General features: G+C 34.6%; 1 non-coding gene across 1 annotated transcript in view; it reads left to right on the top strand.

Moving 5' to 3' along the window:
• Nucleotides 1-21,159, top strand: part of LOC105472759 (uncharacterized) — a 28,964-nt gene that overhangs the window by 2,818 nt on the left and 4,987 nt on the right. The gene's annotated exons all lie outside the window — the stretch shown is intronic.

Here is a 21,159-nt window from a genome sequence, read left to right as displayed (position 1 = left end):
AGATGGAAAATTATGAAGATAAGAACAGAAGCCAATTAAATATAAGTCAAACATAAAACAGAAAATCAACAGAGTCAAAATTTAGGGTTTGTGAGGGTCAATAAAATCAAGTAGTTCAATTTTAAAAGAAGCATAGAGAAAAAGAAGTCAATAACTGCAGAAAATTTGTATAATTATTTTAAAAATATTTTTGTTTTGTATTCCAAAGCAGAATTAACTTCTCTGTTTCCTTTAGTATGGTTAAATGTCTTAGCTTTCTCCTTTCTTTCTGTTTTTGAAACACTTCTTCAAAATAGTGTTTATGGCAAAACATTAGAGTAGCCACATGATGAATAGAGAACAAAACTACTCTTAGCCAAGAGTAGAAAGTTAATCAATTTGTTCTAAAAAATTATAGAATTCTAATTCATATTTCTGCACCAATCAAAGAGGCTTGTAGAGGCATTCTCTTTCACTTTATTCGCTAATTCTACACTCGCATTATGGTGTGAATGATGGGGTGGTATCACATTAAAGAGACTTGATATGCACCCAGATCCTGGTTAATCCAGCTCCATGATTCTGTTGGTAAGGTCTGTACAGTGTAGGCCTCCAGGGGTAGTTTGTTTTTTTAAGAATAAAAAAAAGAATTATTTGTCAACATTTTGCAAATGGAAATTTTCAAAATTTGTGTGCTTTTCATTGTGGAAATACTGGCTTGCCATTTTTTGGTTTGTGGATTTGCATCCGTGATGTATAGATTGAATTATTTCGGATCCAAGGGGTGCTGTCTAGAGACTATATAACTTATTTTCGTAGCTCCTACCCGCTGCTTCTAGAAATTGCTAATCAGCTTATTACCAATCAGCCTTGGTCAGATTACTTATTTTATAAATAATTTGTGCAGATTAAAAATTTCTGAGTTTTTCTCTTTGATTTTTGAAGGGTGTTTTCAATTGATACAAAGTTCTAGGTTAAGTATTTTTCTTTTTCAGATTTTTAAAGCTATCATTCCATTTTTTTTCTGACTTTCAATATTTATGTTGAAAATTAGCTGTAATTCTTATTGCTATTCCCCTAAAAAATGTGTAGTTTATAAAATTCTGGATACTTTTAAGATCTTTTCTTTATTTCATTTTCATCAATTAATTATTATATGCTTGAGTCTGAATTTCCCTGTGTTTACTCTGATATAAGAATCCTAACATTCTTGCATCTGTGGGTTGAAGGGATTTTTGTTGTTGTTGTTACTTGCTTGCTGTTGTAGTATTTTTGTCAAAAGCACAATATTTTGACTAATAGCTTTTCTATGCTTTCTTCTGCCCCTCTTCTGCTAGGATTTCTGTTAGATAATCTTTAAATTGCTTAATGTTTTTCAGCAAATCTTTAGTAACTTACTCCATCTTATTTTTCCTTCTCAATTTATTTGTATACTTAATCTTTTCTTAAAAAATTTATTTTCAAGTTGATTTATCTTTATTACTGTTTTGCCAAATATTTTCTTCATTCTATCTGATAAATTTTATTTTAAAATTGTATCTATTTGGGGATATTCATCAGATTACTTTTTATTTTTATATCATAGTCATTTTACAGTCAATGCTTGGTAATTCTAATGTTTGTAGTAAATGTGAATTTTCTTCTATTAAATGTTTTCCTTTGATTAGATGAATTTACTTGCTTTTTCAATTTTTTTTGTAATATTTTATTGCATTATAGACATAATATAGAAAAGCTGTGGCTTGTGGCATATAAATATTACTACTTACACATGCATATGTTTGTGTGCATGCATACATATACACAAATATACATATGCAAATATTTTTATTATTTTCCAGAGAATATAATCCCTTCCTTCTGCATTTTAGAAAGGTAAAGAGCTTCTCGGTAAAATTCCTCAATTAATTGAATTAAACAACATTGTTACTAAATTTAATCAGCTTGATTCTACTTCCAACCTGTCTAAACTGCAACCAGATCCTGCCACTCTCTGATCCGTGCTCTTTATTATAGTCTATATTTCATCTAGCGGGGAGGTTGGTCTATAGTTTCAGAGTGTTTAGTGTTTTAGTTTGCCATTGGAATTGTTTGAGATTTGTTCATTCTAATTATTGTATTTTATATTTTTAACATTTTTTGTTTAGTTATATAGATAGTAGTATTCTGTCAAAATTCTTAAATTTGTGTTAAAATGCTTAAGAACAATAACCACAATTGTTTTTCTGCACATTCTAATACACTGATCTCTTGTGGATTTGTTTGCACTCTGTATTGTCTCTTGGCTTGGTCATATCTTGCTTTTTTATAGAATTGGTCATTTTTAATTAATTACCATAGGTAATTTGAGAGTTTGAGTGGTTTTATTTGCAGACGAATTTACTTTGGATATAACAGACTGGGATAATGTTACTAACACTCTCGTATCATCAAGATCAATGCAATTCAAAGGTTGGCTTCAGTTTCTACGAAACATATTCTATATTTGCTTACTCTTAAAAATTCTAATAGTCTATTTGAGGTCCTTACCAAAAACCTAGCATGTTCACGTGTGTTCCCAGGTCCTTAGAAGGTCCTGCAGTCTGATTGCTTGTGGTCATTCAAGCCATTAGCCCATTAATAACCTTTTTTTTTTAATCAGTGAACAATTCTAGGAAGAAAGTAGCTTAACTGTCAACACTTCCTTTGATTTAAACCTTGTCCTAATTTTGTTCCAGCAGTTCTTAGCCCGAGTGTGCTCTAGAATTTACACAAGGATTGCTTTATTCAGTTTTCCTAGGGATTTTATTGATAGGGTTGATTTGAGCTACCAAGACTGCTGCTGCCAAAAGTTATATTGTCTAAATAATATCGTATTAAATTTCCGTATGTAATGGTGATGGGTAAAAAGGTTGATTTTCTTATATATGCAAAATTACTTAGAATAAGTAGAAAACCTGGAATGAGAATTATCAATCATAAATTTGTTCCAGTAAAATGAGTAAGTGGAGGTGAAACCTAGGATTATTGTCACTGAACACTCGAACTCATGAGCTTCAAAAGGATGGAGTAATGCAGAACCGTTATAAAGGTCTAGCCCTAGTTACTCTCTGTTTATTGTAAATTAACTGTCTAAACATTGCCTAAGCATAAAAGGTGCTTTTATACATCCTTGCTTTGTTCACTCCCTTTTGTCTTCCAAAGCTTTCCTTATTCAATCCTATATTTCTTCTGTTCCTGCTTTTCTAAGTAGGCTCTATCTTTCCGGAAATTGTGGACAATTTTTCTGTAAGACTTAACCTTTGGCCAGATCTTGATTCACTGAGTTTCCAGAGCCTCGTGGTTAGAAGAAAGGCAACACCCGCAATTTATTTTCCTCTGAGTGTTGTTTCAGATTCTGAAGAAATAATGACTTGAAACTCTCTTTTAACATTTTCTTAACTCAATATAAAGATAAAGCCTTTTTATGTTTAGATTTCTCTCCTTATCAAACTGGTTCTGTCATAGTACTGTATTTTCTGAAATATTTGGCCTATAAAAGATTAGCACATAAATGTAAAAAACTTTAAAAAAAGGATTTCCAATTTTTTCTTGAAATAAATGCATGTTGTTTTCAGATTTCTGTAATTTGAGTCATTGGCTAGCATGAAGGTAAAAACCTATATATCTTGAACCAAGGTTCCTTATACAAAAAATAATTGGCTTCCTCCTTACATGTCGTTAAAATTACCTTACATGTTGTTGAAAATTGCTCAGTGGGTTTCAGGGGTTTGTTTGCTTTTACCAGTCGACATCAGATGAACTTAATAGAAGTTATTTAAGCCTTGTATTTAGTGTTTTCTGAAAATACACAGCTACAAAATAGACAATCTTGTTCCATGTAAAAAGCTAACAGTTAATCTAAATTTTATTCTTTGTCCATTTGATATGTATCCACCAATTTTTGTACTTTTCTTTCCCTGTTCAGAGAGGCACAAAAACTGACATCATTAAAAAATAAAGCTATCCATAGCTCTTCTCTTTATACAAAAAGACAAAAACTTAAACATAAAAATTTTAGTTTAAATCTCCCAACCTCCAGGATTTCAAAACTTGCTGTAAGAAGAAAATTAATCTTTTACATTTATAAATGAGATAAATAATAAAAGAAATTCCTCTTCAATGCCTAAGTAACAAATAATAACAACCCAAATATATGTAAATGACAGAATAAGTGTGTTAATTTATTTAATGTTGTTGTTTATTTAATGTTATCAGATTTTCATTTCTGCCTTCAGAAATGAAGAAAATCTGATAACATTAAATAAACAACGTATTTAATATTTAATACAGTCATGCCTTGCTTACTGATGGGGATACATTCTAAAAAATGTGTCGTTAGGCCATTTCATCACTGTGCAAATGTTACAGAATGAATCCGCATAAACCTGGCTGGTATAGCCTACTACACACCTATGCTGTATGGTATAGCATATTGCTCTTAGGTTAAAAACCTACACTGCATGTTACTGTACTAAAGACTGCAGGCAATTATAATAAAATGGTATTTGTATATCATAACATACCTAAACATATGAAAATTTGAAAGTTAAAAAATGGTGCACTCTTATAGGCACTTACCATGAAAGGAGCTTGAAAGACTAGAAGTTGTATGTGAGTCAGTGAGTGAGTGGTGAGTGAGTGTGAAGTCCTAGGACATTATGGCACACTACTGTAGACTATAAGTGCTGTACACTAAGCTACACCAAATTTAATTTTTAAAATGTTTCTTTCTTCGGTAATTAACCTTAGCTCATAGTAAATTTTGCTTTATAAATATGTAATTTTTTTAAACTGTTTAACTCTTTTGTATTAACAGATCTTAAAACACAAACACATTGTATAGCTGGACAAAAATATTTTCTTTCTTTGTATCACTATTCTATAAGCACTTTCTATTTTAAATTTTATTTTTATGTTCTAAAGGTTTTGTTGAAAACTAAGAACACCCGCATTAGCCTAGGCCTACGTGAAAAGGATAATCAATATCACTATCTTCTACCTCCACATCTTACTCACTGGAAGATCTTTCGGGACAATTACAGGCATGGAACTGTAAACTCCTATGACAACAATGCTTTCTTCTGGAATACCTCCTGATGAACCTTCCCGAAGCTGTTTTACAATTAACTTTTTTATACTAACAAGGAGAACACTGTAAAATAATAATGAAAAGTAGAGTACAGTAAATACTAGGTAATTGAAAATTTTCAGCTCTATTGTAATCTCCTGGGACCACTGTTGTAAATGTGGTCTCTCATTGACTGAAATGTTGTTATGTGGCCCTTGACTGTAATTGGATAAATTCCATTGCTAGTACAGCTATAAGATTTAAAGGTTAGAAGATTGGTTGGCAGCAAGATGGACAGAGATTCCTAGAACCAAAGTAGTTTGGAAAGAAGAAACTGAATCTATTGCCCAGAGAACGAAAGCCGCAAACGTCATAACCAGAAATCTGAAGCTACTCCTGCACCATGATACCTAAAGCTCATAGGTGCTCTTTTTCTTTTTTTTATTTAAATTTTTTATTTTTATTTTATTTTTTATTATTTTTAATTTTTTTATTATTATTATACTTTAAGTTCTAGGGTACATGTGCACAACGTGCAGGTTTGTTACATATGTATACTTGTAACATTTAAACCATATAAGTCTTCCAGTTTAATATCCTCATGCACTGAACTCATCATATAAATCTAAATTTTGTTCTTGCATTCTTCAAACTTCTGATACATTTTTTCCTTAGAGATGCATGAATATTTATGAAGTAAACATGGATTTTTAAAAAATTTTACTTTAAGTTCTGGGATACATGTGCAGAACGTGAAGGTTTGTTACATAGGTATACATGTGCCAGGATGGTTTGCTGCACCCATCAACCCATCATCTAGATTTTAAGCCCCGCATGCGTTAGGTATTTGTCCTAATGCTCTCCTTCCTCTTTCCTTCTACTCCCCCACAGGCCCTGGTGTATGATGTTCCCCTGCCTGTGTCCATATGTTCTTATTGTTCAGCTCCCACCATGAGTGAGAACACGAGGTGTTTGGTTTTCTGTTCCTGTGTTAGTTTGCTGAGGATAATGGTTTCCAGCTTCATCCATGACCCTGCAAATGACATGAACTCATTCTTTTATATGGCTGCATAGTATTTCATGATATATATGTGCCAAATTTTCTTTATCCAGTCTATCATTGATGGGCACTTGGGTTGGTTCCAAGTTTTTACTATTGTAAATAGTGCTGCAATAAACATACATGTGCATGTGTCTTTATAGTAGAATGATTTATAATCCTTTGAGTATATACGTAGTAATAGAATTGCTGGGTCGAATGGTATTTCTGGTTCTAGATCCTAGTAAATAAGGATTTTCAATGCTCTTTAGATTTTGGTTAAGATAAGGGTTATCCCTGGAAAATATGGGTATCCAGGAAACTCCTGCTTAAAGAGGGGAAAATATCTAAAGTTCAACTGAAATTAATGCAGAAACCCCACAATCTGGATACTCTAAAGCCCGTTACCAGAAGCAATGAAAACGCACATCCTGTTAATGCTTTACTAATAAGTAACAACATTAACAGCATATTTGGAGACAAGAATGAAGTTTATTAAAATAAAATCATTTGACTTCACATCTCTTTTGGGGAGAAATGCAAAAACCATAAATGCTATCTACAATGCAATTTGAGTTATTCATTAATTTTGTAGTTTGACAGAACCAATATATCATCTAGTATTTGAGGACTAGAGAAGAAAGATGCTGGTGATCAATAACATTAAGATAGTTCACAAAGGGGGTAGTTAATAGATAATCTTACTACAGAGTCTGCATTTCTTAAATAGGTGTGCCCAGTCAACAAATTAAACAGTAGATACTAGATCTACAGAAAGGCTGATAACAGGATGAATAAAAACCCCTAGAAAGAAAATAGATTGGGTGGGCCGGGTGCGGTGGCTCACACCTGTAATCCCAGCCCTTTGGGAGGCCGAGGCAGGTGGATCACGAGGTCAGTAGATCGAGACCATCCTGGCTAACACAGTGAAACCCTGTCTCTACTAAAAATACAAAAAAAAATTAACCAGGCATGGTGGCAGGCGCCTGTAGTCCCAGCTACTTGGGAGGCTGAGGCAGGAGAATGGCGTGAACCCAGGAGGCAGAGCTTGCAGTGAGCCTAGATTATGCCATTGCACTACAGCCTGGGTGACAGAGCGAGACTCCGTCTCCAAAAAAAAAAAAAAAAGAAAGAAAGAAAAGAAAATAGATTGGGTGGCAGAAACTGGATCTATAATTTAGGGAAGGGAAGCCATGGACTCTATAATGCACGGACCTGAAGCCATTGGATTCACAACCCGGTGATTAGCAGCTTTATGACCCATAGCCCAGGGAGTGCTAGCTGCTGGACCCGAAGCCCAGAGAGCCAGAATAAGTCATCTGACAGGGACTGAAGAGTGTGAAGCTCTTTGCGTGGTAGCAGGTCATCATCTTTCAGGGGGTGGACACCACACAGGATATCTGGCATCTGGTGGGCTCAGGACAGGTCTCCAGAAAGCCCCTATAGAGAGAGGAGCCCAGCTGGCAGGTGCTGAGAGAGCAGAGGTCAGCGCTGTGGACCAGGTTGCTGGGGTAGAAAGAGGCACAGGAAGAGCCTGGGTAGCGCAGGTAGCCCACACGGGAACAAGAGAAGTTTCCAGAGGAGCTGTTGTAATATATGTTGACAAGAGATGTGAGTTCAACTGAGCAACGCTGAGAAGATTCTCGGTTTCATTTATTCTTCTCAGACTGTTGTATTTATGTACTCTTGGCAATACATTTTGAAAGCTGCAAGATCATCATTCTTACATTTGTACTCTCTGATGTGTATGCTATTAACTCAAGAATCTTTTCTGTAATTGCAGCTGCATAGTTTCCTATGCATTGCATTTATATGTGCTATAACATTTTTGTTATAATACCAAACCAATAAACTACTCCTATGTAGAAAATGTTGTGATTGTTTTCCATTAATGACCCTTCCATCATGGCCAGGAATGTTCCTCCTTTTTGTACTGGTGTACGATTCATGTCTATCTGCTTATGGTTTTGCTGGGTTATGTATTCCTTCTAAGGCTTGTGACTGAGGTAACATTTTTTTTAACTTGGTAACAGGCACAGCTTTGATCTTGCTGAAAATTCTAAAGAATGACCTTACTTGTGACTGTTCATTCTCATTGTCCAAAATTGTATTCCAAGCACTAATTATTAATGCCGGTATCTCATGTCCAGTGGAGAATGCCCAATAATACAAATTGAATGAAGGAAAGCTAGGAACAGATTGAATCCTGGACAAGTATTTGGAAGCAAGTGAATTAGAAAAGAATTACTTATGAAGACCAATTTGAGGGTAAAAGAAGAGCCTCATAGAATGTGAGGGGAAGAAGAAAAGGACCTGGGAAAGGGTGCAATGTTTAGATTTCTCCTCTTTCCTATTTTACACTTATGATTTATTGAATGTAAATGTTATTCCAATCAAAACAGTTCAAAAGTAATTGAAATTAATACATTTTAAAATATATTTTGCCTTTTTGTCATTGTATTTACAATATATCCAGGCATCTCACTCTTCAGGGAGAGCTTGTCAGGCATTGCCACCCCACATTAGGTCCTCTCCTACAGTTTGTTTGTTTATTTGTTTTGCTTGTTACCACACATGCTTCTCGTACCCTGCCCCACCTCCGTAAGGTTATGGTTCCAATGCAAGATAACTGAATGTCTGCTTCTAATGAGCTCTCTAAACTCAACACTAATGGATTTTCTTCAAGTACAAAAAAAAAATGTTATCAGAGAAAAACGTGGTGATGAAGAAATGAGAGGTAAATGTGTGAGTAAACATAAATGACATTTAAATATTGACTTTAGAAAGCAATAATTGAAACAATTTTTGTTTTAAAATATATATAGAATTAAAATGTGTGAAAACAATAATGCCTAAAAGAAGGCAATTGGATTTAAGGTGTTCTACATTTTAGCATTATTGGAGAAATTGTAAAATAGTAATTTATATTAGACTGAAATCAAGAGTACACATGAAAATTTTTACAAAATTCTAAAATTAGCCAGGCGCGGTGGCTCAAGCCTGTAATCTCAGCACTTTGGGAGGCCGAGATGGGCGGATCACAAGGTCAGGAGATCGAGACCATTCTGGCTAACACGGTGAAACCCCATCTCTACTAAAAAAAAAAAAATACAAAAAAACTAGCCGGGCGTGGTGGCAGGCGCCTGTAGTCCCAGCTACTCGGGAGGCTGAGGCAGGAGAATGGCATGAACCCGGGAGGCGGAGGTTGCAGTGAGCCGAGATCCAGCCACTGCTCTCCAGACTGGACGACAGAGCGAGACTCCGTCTCAAAAAAAAAAAAAAAATTCTAAAATCACTAAAACAACACAAATATTATATTAAGATGGTGGAAATTGAGATGATTGAAGTTATTTTACTAATCCTGAAAAGGCTGAAAAGGAACATAAAGTTAGGTCAGGTAATAATAAAATTATAGGTGGCAGATATAAACATGTGTGGGTGTCTTTATAAAATAACTAAATTCAATACAAAGTCTCAAAATGCCAGATTGGGTTCAGAAAAGTAAAAAAGAACCACAATATCCTTCTTTCAAGAGTAAGCAATAAAAATAAAAGGACACAGAAATATTGAAAGAAATACATACATCATCTAAAACAACCCCAATATGAGCTGGCTTCATTAATATCAGCCACAGAAGCTTTACTAGTAATAAAGAAGGATGTCATCATAAAAACAGGGGTTAGTTGACTGTGAATATCATACCCACAATGCTTAGAGATGTAAAAGCAGCAGACAAAAGTAGTTAGGATATAGAATGCTTGACCAACACATTTAAGGAAATTGATCAAATTGACACATCCAAAACACTGCACTCAACAAGATCAACGAACACATTCTTTTAGATATATACGTATTTTTTTCTGAAAATATGCTAGATCACAAAGCAAGCTTCAACAAATTTCATGACTGTGATAATTCATTATATGTTTGCTGAAGAAAGAGGAAATACATTAGAAGACAGTAAAAAATGATAGCTAGAAAAATCTCCAAATCTTGTCAATTTGGAAATAAAAATGTAAATAACCCCTCGATCAAAGAAAAAATACTTAAATGTACATTAGAAAATACTTTGATCTGAATTACATAAAAGATAAAACACCAAAAATTGCAGATTTTTAAGTGCATATATTAGAAAAAAAGAAAGACTTCTAGAAAATAATAAATATGACCAATGTGGTGGGACAGACAACATAACCAAGAAAGAGTAACATTTTTAAGAATGGAAGAATACAGCTAATGTCTTCATATTAGCCTTTTTGTTATTGGCAGATAAAGATACTTTCCTTTCTAGAACATAATTAACACCAGTAACCAGAACCAACGGTATCTGCTCTGCTCATTCAGCTTCAGCTCCCCAATTTTCTAATGATATGTTCCTGTATTCTTTTTGCATTTCCCCATCAAACAGACCCCATACTTTGGGAAATTATGAATCTTGATTATCCTATAAGATTGAGAACTGTGGAAGTCGCTGAGCTGCTTTACCTGTTCATTTCTTCATATGTAGAATGATTTGAATTTTTAAAAAGTGTCTTTGCCATAGGTCTATTTGACAGGCTAAAGAAATAATAGGATTATTATGTGAGTCTTGATTAAAACACTATTAAAAGCTGTCTTTCTATAATAGGTTTATATTCCTTAGTAATCCTTTTTATCTTAGTCTCATATGGTTTCCCAAAATACTTAGCTTGAGAATGTTGCCAAAAAAGTAACCACATAGTTTCCCCAACTTTATGTTGAGATCCAAGTGAAATAGTTAAGTCTGCTGATATAAAGAAGTTTTATTTTTATCTATATTCAGTTTGACTTTAGGAAAGCATTGATGAGAAATCATAAACATACTGAAGGTATGTCCTTCCCACCAAAAATTATTAACTATATTCTTCTATCCATATGGTAAAATCAATTATGGTGGGAACTCAACACTGGATACATAAGTCTAGTAATTTTTAATAAGTATTGGATAAACTTATTTAACTCATTGAAAGTTATTCAAGCTCATATTTTTAAATTGATCTTGTATTTGTTCATTTTTTAACCTATGCAAACATAAATGTTATTCTTGTTCACTAAACTCCCTGTGAGTCTGTCAACTTCACAGTTACGTTACCTCTGTCAGCATAGGTACAACCCATGTTCTTTGAGTGAATCAATGTATTTCCTGATCCTAACAACTACATTTATAAAACTCTCAAGCTAGAAAATGTGAATGTTGAGAAACTACAGTTTGAATGAAAAAATAGCTGGTTCAAAATAAATCAAATCCACAGCTAAAATTTACTCCCAAATGCATATTGAGCTTTTATTTAGCTTGTCAAATCAAACTGAAAACAAACTCTGATCAATAACCGATAAATGATACCATAAAATATATTTGAATACAATAATAAATTTATTGAATTATAATCATTAAATTTTTATTAATTTTGTCAGAATATACATTAGCATGAGTTCCATCAGCAATGCTTAATTTACACTTACTATTGGGTTAAGTCACCAAATTAACAAGATGCAAGATTCAGTTTTTTTTAGCCTGTGCTTAATGGAAAGTGACTGGGTAAGAAACTGATGATCAAAGACTAAGAAGATAGTTGTTACTGGAAACAATGAACATGATGAAATACTGAGTAGACATTTTGATGACTGCTTAAAGCATACTGGAACTCAACAATTTGACCAGGAGAAGTAGAAGCCAAATTCGGCCAGGCACGGTGGCTCCTGCCGGTAATCCCAGAACTTTGGGAGGCCAAGGCGGGCGGATCACAAGGTCAGGAGATCGAGACCATCCTGGCTAACACGGTGAAACCCTGTCTCTACTAAAAATACAAAAAATTAGCTGTGCGTGGTGGCGGGTGCCTGTAGTCCCAGCTACTCCAGAGGCTGAGGAGGAGAATTGCTTGAACCCGGAGGCAGATGTTGTAGTGAGCCGAGATCGCGCAGCTGCACTACAGCGTGGGCGACAGAGTGAGACTCCGCCTCAAAAAAAAAAAAAGGTAGAAGCCAAATTCATGAGTTGGTCTGTAACAAGAAGACTGGAAGATCCTAGCCGGAAAATATATTGGACGGCAGAATCTGGATCCATAGCCCACAGAAGGGAAGCCATAGCCTCCATCACTCAGGGGACTGAAGCCACTGAATCCATAGCCCAGTGAGGAGCAGCCCCTAGATCCACAGCTCTTGGGAGCATCAGCTGCTGGACCCAGAGCCCAGCGATACAGGTTAAGTCACTTGTCGGGGGCTCCAGAGCATAGAATTCCTCAGATGGCAGCAAGACGTCGGGCAGGGGCTGGGCTCCACACAGGATTAATGGCAGCTGGTGGTCTCCCAGCAGATCTCCTAACAGCCCCTATAGAGAGTGAAGCCCATCTGACAGGTGCTGGGAGAGCAGATGTCAGTATTGTAGACCATGTTGCTCAGGTAGGAAGAGCAACAGAAGTTTTCAGAGCAGCAGTTGTAGAAAATGTTAATGGGAGATGTGAGTTTGGCTGAGTTACAATGAGAAGATTCTCAGACTTAGGGCCATCTTGTGAACTGAGTAACTTATATACTTCTATCAATGGATATGGAACAGTACAGGTTTAATTCTCTCTCATTTATACACCCTCTTCTGCATATGTGTAAGTCATTAACCTCCTCTATAATTGTAGTTGACTGGCTTTTTATTGTTTTTATGGATACTATAATTTGTTATTATAGCACAAAGCCAATGAGCATTTCTACATCAGAAATTCTAGTTGTAATTCTAGTTGTTAGTAATGCCCGTCCTTTCCTGTTCTGAAAAGGCCCTCCTTTCCTCTCTGGCCATGAGTCCATCCGTATCTGCTTATACTTTGCCTTGGGATTCTGTCTGTCATTTTTCTCCTGTGTCAAATAACCAGTGGCACAGCTTTGTTTTTTGCAAGGATGCTTTTAATGATTGATTCTACTTGTCACCACTGATTTATATTCTCCAAAATTATTTCCCATCTATTACATGTTATTGTATGGTGTTTCTCACATCCAACAGAGGGTGGAAGAATAACACATCATGAGAAATTGCTGGAAACAGACATGAACCAGAAAAACACTTACAAAGTCTGCATCCTAAAATGACTCAGGGTTTTTACTGCTCAGATTAGGAGTGAGCTTTGTGCATCTGAAAGTCAGTTCCCATTTCATAATTTTCTCCCAAAATATAAAATATCCTTCCTAGCAGCCTCCTAATGTGGGGAATGGTGACAAAGCCTGGCTATCATCAACTTGCAGAGTTACTTTGTCTACTTGATATTTTAATTCTTCTTCCATGGCGGATGCATTCTGGTAAGCATTAAGAAGACTGCGGCCGGGCGCGGTGGCTCAAGCCTGTAATCCCAGCACTTTGGGAGGCCGAGATGGGCGGATCACGAGGTCAGGAGATCGAGACCATCCTGGCTAACACGGTGAAACCCCGTCTCTACTAAAAAAAATACAAAAATCTAGCCGGGCGAGGTGGCGAGCGCCTGTAGTCCCAGCTACTGGGGAGGCTGAGGCAGGAGAATGGCGTGAACCCGGGAGGCGGAGCTTGCAGTGAGCTGAGATCCAGCCACTGCACTCCAGCCTGGGCGACAGAGCGAGACTCCGTCTCAAAACACACACACACACACACACACACACACACACACACACACACACAAAAAGGAAGACATGCAAAGATCACACTGTGTGCCCACTCCCATATGACCAGCTGCATGTCTACACTGGATTTTCTTGTATCAATATTCTAGTATTTTCCCTTCCAGGTCGCTAACTAACTGGTCAGTTCACCTTTTATCATTCAGGAATGCTAGAAGTATCATCAAATGTGGCCATTTTTCTTTTTATACCAAGTAGATAACCAGGTACTCAACATTACGTTCTGCCAAGAGAGATGATATTTTGCTCAACGTGATGTTTAAATACATCCACATAATGAGTCCGTCTATCTGCAAATCCAGTTTGAGATTTTTCCTTCCTCTTCCAGCTGGCATTCCAGACTCCCAGTGTAGCCAGGTGTGAGCTGAGTAAAGGTGGTCACTTGCTGCCCCATGGCCAAGTTCTGGATGTCTCCCATGGCCTGGTTGTATCCCAGAAGCTGACTTCCCATAGATATGTTGATTCACCACTAAAGATTATAAAGCCTGGCCATACACATCCATGTGCCTACATTATGATTCTCCCACTGGAATGTGCCATAAATTCCACACTGCATTTTTTTTTCATATTACAGATACACCCAATACTGTAGAGTTTGCTAGATTTAGTCGGACTAGCAGGACTGCTTGCATCTGTACTTGGACAAGCAGAATCATTTCCTGCTCCTCATGCTACCTAAACCTGGGTCTATAGGCCAGAGAGGTGTTTCTAGGTGACAAATATGTTTCAGAACTCAAAAGAACTACAAGTTTTCTGCTCCCTCAGATGTAGCAGGAAATGAAAGAGATTTCATCACTTATTATATATTTATACACATGTTTTATATTATGTTAAATTATATGTTCAACATGAAAATATGCTTATGCAAAATACATAAATATAAAATATATTATTTTATATAACATTTGACCAAAGTTTTATTTTGTAAAGTACTTGAGAATATTTAGATAGCTAAGGAGATAGAGTAAGAATGATCAGAAAAGCACTTCAATAGTATATAAATCAGAGAAGATCAAGATTAATATGATCCAAAGTTCAAGACGTTCAAACAATAAACGAATGGGTACCTATCATATATCTGTAGACCGATTTTCCATTGCTACATCATACAAATTATAACTTGATTTCCAATAATTTGCTGAATACAAGTACATTTATACATCTCTGCTTTGTTCATTTTATTTCATCTTCCCAAAATTCTCTTTAATCGCTACCATACTACTGGTGTTTTTGTTTCTTATATTACTCTCCATCTTTCATGAAATCTTGAATCTTGATTTTCTTGTAAGACCAGGACCTCTAGTGAATCCTTGATCCACATTGAGTCTTCATTTCCTTATATGTAAAATAACTATAGTTCATAAAATCCACATTTCTCATGATTCTTGTAGAGATCTAAAAATTAATGGATAGGGAAATGCTTTTAACTTTCCTTTTTAGCGCTGTACAAAGATATCTTTATGCTATTAGCTTTAGGTCTTACCAATATACAACTTACCTTAGCATTTTATTACTTTCTCTAATACTTAGGCTATAAAATATTAGAATGGCAACATAAAATGTGAAAACTAGGCATCTGCAAATGTGTGTTGAAATATGAATGAGACAATCATTTCTGATGATATGAAAGCTTGCTTTCTCCATCCATGTTGAATTTAAGTCTTAGATCCACAAAGGTGAAACCCTGCATCTCGTGAACCTAATTAATTCTCACAGTGGATAATTGGTTTCCTCCTTGTACACATGTAAGGAAATTAATTGTATGCTAAAATACTTGATGAGATGAATGGATATGGTTCTTTTTGCCACCTAGCATTGACTGATACAAGAAAGCTAGTTAAGCCTATGTAAAAAAATATCCGCGTGACCTAAATTTTTTTCTCAGTTGTTATTTCCAAGTTCCTCTTTTTTCAGCAAACATCATAACCCCACATTCTTTGAAAGAAATTGTTATATACTGTTCCTGAAATTATTATTCATATAAAGTCTATGCATGTGATATAAAGATTCCAAAAAATAGCTGTCTTAAAGAGGGAAGATGTTTAAAACCCAAAATAAGTTAATTCAACTCCAGCAATCAGTCAAGTTTCCAGTTTGCTTCCAGAGGCAGAGACTTTTAACCAAAACATCCCAAACAAAATAAGTGAAAACGCTCCTTTGACAACAAAACTAACAATGAAACTGGTAGTATATTTGGATGTCAGGTTGTATGAGTTTATTTGATTATATGTATTTGGTTTTTATCTATTTCATGAATTAAATGCATAAACAAAAATTCCATTGATTCATTAACATTAATTCATTAACATGAATTCCGTAAACTAGCAATGTATGTATTAATTTTATTAATCACCAATGATTTCCTTAAAATTATTTTCCATATATTACATTATATATTGCTTTTACATTCACTGGAAAGGGAAAAATAGATAAGATAAATAGGACGAGAGACATGGTGTGTCATAGAGATAAACCAGAACCAGTGAGGAGAGGAAAAATGACAAAAGAAGACTAATTTGAAACAAAGTGAAAGTGGATATAAATTTGTACACATGAGGAAGCACTCAAAAAGTCAGATACCCTTGAGCTGAGGGGAGATAAGTAGCAACTCTATGGTTTTTTTTTTTTTTCCGTTTCTGTATAATTCAAATACAAACTGATTCAATATCAATATAGTTCATATGTTTTCATATGTTTATGGTTTCTTTTGTCATTCATATTTACAACTCATTGAGAGAGATGCCTCTTCTGGAAAAACTCTCTTCGGGCAGTACCGTCTCTACACTTCTACCTTCAAATCTTCTCAGGTATTTTCTGTTTTATTGTAAAACACACTTTTTCCAAATCTCTTTAGGATTATTTTTCCATTGTAAAATGTCCAAATATCGTGTTTTTATAGTGCTATCCATATCAGATAAACCTAAACTAAAATAAACACCAAAGGAATTTCTCCAATTAGGACAGTAATCTCACAAGGAAACTTGGAGGAAATAAAGAAGACTGAAACATAAGCTCATGATGCCTGAATATGAATTGTTCACATGTTGTTCTTAACATATAGGTAGAAGTATAAATGGAGAATGCTCATTAAAATCTCTTAAGAAATTGCTAAAAATTAAAAAGTTGCAAAAACTAATAAGTTAAATTGTAAAGTTGTAGCATTAAACCATTTCATTAAGTGCTCCTCTCTCAAAAAAAGTATGAAAATGAGATCATTCTCAGCAAACTGTCAGAAGGACAGAAAACCAAACACCACATGTTCTCACTCATGGGTGGGAATTGAACAATGAGAACACTTGGACGCAGGGCGGGGAACATCACACACCAGGGCCTGTCGGGGAGTGGGGGGCTGGGGGAGGGACCGCATTTGGAGAAACACCAAATGTAAATGACGAGTTGATGGGTGCAGCAAACCAACATGGCACATGTATACCTATGTGACAAACCTGCATGTTGTGTACATGTACCATAGAACTTAAAGTATAATAAGTAAATAAATAAATAAGAAAATGAGAAAAGGGAACATAGAAAATGGATCAAACACCAAAAACAGAGTAAATATCTATAGCTAGAAGTCTGAATGTAATGATAATTAAATTAAATATGATATGATTTAAAAAATCTTAACAAAAACATCAAATATCAGAGCAGGCTAAACATCAAAACAATTTTTTACTTAAAAGAGATTTTTATTAAATCTAAGAAAAATGAAAAGGGAAATATAAAAGATATATCCAGCAAAATAAGCAAATAAAACAATGCTATTTCTGCTTTTACAATCTCAGACAAGGTTGGCTAACCAACAAGAAGTTATTTGATATAAAATAGGATATTTCTTAACAATCACAGTCTGACAGGCATGCAGGATGGTATACATTATTTTATGATTTATTTAGAGGTTACCCTGAAACCACATTATCCAAGAGTAGCCACTAGCCACATTTACTAAGTTTAATTTATATTAATTAAAATAGAATTACATTAAAATTCAGTTTATGGGTCATATAAACCACATAAAAATTGCGTGATAGAATATATGCGGTTAGTGGACACCATACAGTGCAAAGTGCATATATGAGAATATTTTCATCACCACAGAAAATGCTGTTGGACAGTGCTGCCTTAGAAATCACAGCACACATTGATTTGCTAGCATAAGTTAGTACTTTTATGACTTGTACAAACAGGAAAATTAGAAGTCTGTCTTCAAGACTATTTATCCTCACCTCAATTCTTTTATCACTGTTAGAATTTTCTGTATTTTAATTTCATATATGATTATAGATGATAGATAGGTAGATAGATAGATAGACAGATAATAGATTAAATAGGTAGGTAGGTAGGTAGATAGATAGATAGATAGATAGATAGATAGATAGATAGATAGATACATAGATACATAGATACATAGATACATAGACAGATAGATACATAGATAGATAGATAGATAGATACATAGATAGATAGATACATAGATAGATAGATAAATTTGCCCTCATGCTTTTAGGAGCAATACAGTTGACCATTGAACAACATGGGTTTAAACTTTGTAGGCTGACTTATAAATTGATTATTTTCTCCTCTGACATTTTTGAAACAGCAGGACCAAGCTCTCCTCTTCCTCTTCCTCCTCAGCCTTCTCAACATGAAGACAAGGATGAAGACCTTGATTATGATCCACTTCCACTTAATGAGCAGTAAATACAGTTTCTCTTCCTTAGGATTTTCTTAACATTCTCTTTACTCTAGCTTACTTTATTATGAGATTATAATTCATAATACATGTAACACACAAGGTGTGTGTTAACTTAAATCTTATGTTATTGATAAAGCTTCTGATCAACAGTAGGCTATTAGTAAAGTTTATGGGGGAGCCAAAGTTACCTGCACATTTTCAATTGGTTAGGGTGTTAGTTCCCCTAACTTCCACTTGTTCAAGAGTCAACCGTACTTGCTTAAATTTACCCAATATGTATCTTTTGTTTACTTATTATTTCTTACACCTTTTTTCTATATTCTGGGATCATTTTGTTTCAACTATGTATAACTTTAATTATATATTTTAGTGCTGGAAAGCTACTGACACATTCTGTAAGTATTTGATTGTCTGAAAATGTCTATATTTCTCCTTCATTTTTAAAACAGACATTCATTGGTCGTAGTACTCTAGTTTTGATTTTTTTTTAACATTTGAGGACATGTATTTGTTTTCTTATATTTCTTCTTTTCTGTTTAAAATTTAACTTTTAATCTCAGTTGCTTTGATGAAGGTAAATTTCTTTTTAAATTTTTTTCCCACCTGTGGCTGCTTTAAGTTTTTCTCTTTTTCTTTCCTGTTCCTCAGTGAGACTTCAATATGCCTAGTTATGGGCTTGTCTTCACATTTATCATGCATGGGATTTTTAGTAGTTCTTGATTATATGTGTCTGTTCAAAAATTATCTTTGGATCCCCTGTTAATTTGTTTCTATTACATATAACTTCTCTTAGATTTAGTGATATGTGGACTTATTTCTAGCCATATGTACACACACACACACCCACACACACACACAATTTTGTTTTAGGACTCCAACAGCAACTATGTTAGACTGTTATACATGTTCCATAGTCTCTTAAACTCCTTTAAATATTTTAATAATTTTTCTTTTGGTTTGTATATATTCTACTGAACAATAACTAATTATCTCTTTAGCCATGTTTAATTTTTGTTTTAATCCATTCACCAATTCAATATTTTAATTTATTACATTTTTCAATTTTAAAATCTCTTTTTGGTTCTTTTAATATACTTCAGTACTCTGCCAAAATTTTCATCTATCTTTTTATTCTCTAAGCATGTCAAGTATAGTTATTTAACATTTATGTGTAATATTTTCATTTACTGAAGCTCTTGTGATCCTAATTCTGCTACATATATCTATATTTTGGATTTAGAAATTTCTTAACTTCTGAAGTCTGGTAAATTTTTGTTGGATACTAGACTATATCTGTGTCTTCATGTGTATCTAGATATAACTGTATCTGCAATGGTATCTATATATATAAATAGGTATCTATATTTACATTTGTATCTATATTTATCATGTAAAGAAATAATTTGGAGCTCACTGTGATATTATCCTCCTTCTGGAAGAATTTAAATTTGATTTTGGCAGGATAGAACAAAAGCCCTGGTATTCCTATATCCTCTTAACCTTATCAAGTATTGAAATGATTTGGGACTGTACTTCAACCTTTCTTTTGGATCTAACAACATTCTTATTCTAAAAGTAGTCATGAATTCTATGACTTCCTGTTTGTTTATTTATCAAGACCTTTCTTAGATTTTGGCACTCATAATTTCTGAATATCTTCACATGTGTTTTCCTTGTCTAGATTTTCTAAACAAAAGACTTTAGTTATATATAGTTTTTTCATTTGTGAGCGTTTGATTTTCACTTACTTATCCTTAGGTATGAACCTAATACCCTTAGGTATGAACCTAATCATTGGATAAGAGATTTCTTTTTAAAAGCACATAAGTGATTAGAATAGAAGAGAAAATGGAGTAAAAGTGCCCAATTTCGACTGGGTGTGGCGGCTCATGCCTGTTATCCCAGCACTTTGGGAGGCCGAGGCGAGCAGATCACCTGAGGTCAGGAGTTGGAGACCAGTCTGGCCAACATGGCAAAACCCCTTCTGTACTAAAAATACAAAAAAATTAGCCGGGTGTGGTGGTGGGCGCCTGTAATCCCAGCTACTCGGGAGGCTGAGGTAGTAGAATCGCTTGAACCCCAGAGGCAGAGGTTGCAGTGAGCCGAGATAGCACCACTGTACTCCAGCCTGAGCGACAGAGCAAGACTCTGTCAAAAAAAAAAAAAAAAAAAAAAAAAAAAAAAAAAAAAAAAAAAAAAAAAAAGTACCCTATCTCAAGACTGTTTTAGTAATTTGAATGACCGTATTTGTCATTACCACACCATATTAAATCACTTTGCATTGTAACTGTAACTGAGCTAAATTTCCTATCATTCCTTGAATACACAAAGATTTTCAGTCCTTTCTGCTTTGCTTATTGTGTCTAATCTTCCCAGATTTCTCTCCTCTGATATTTCTGTTTTTGCAAGTCAAAAATTTGCAGCTCGTTTAAGATATCATAGAATAAGTTTTCCCTCTACATTCCTTATCATCTTTGTGTCTCCATATTTTTACATTTAACATAACTTACATGTATAATAGATCACTTTCTCTAACAGCTGTTGTCTAAAGGAATAATGAATGGGAATAGTTATCGAACATTGTTTGAACTCTTTTTTTGTTCTCAGCTTTAGGTTCCTTATTGAAATCTACTTATCGTCACACTTACCTTTTTCTGGAACTACTTTGCCTGAGAAAACAAAGAATGGTACCACAAAAAAGAGAAA

The sequence above is a fragment of the Macaca nemestrina genome, chromosome 4, assembly GCF_043159975.1.
Source record: "Macaca nemestrina isolate mMacNem1 chromosome 4, mMacNem.hap1, whole genome shotgun sequence".
NCBI lineage: Eukaryota > Metazoa > Chordata > Mammalia > Primates > Cercopithecidae > Macaca > Macaca nemestrina.
The sequence above is the reverse complement of the archived record's forward strand: the minus strand, read 5'-3'. Positions and strand labels throughout refer to the sequence as shown.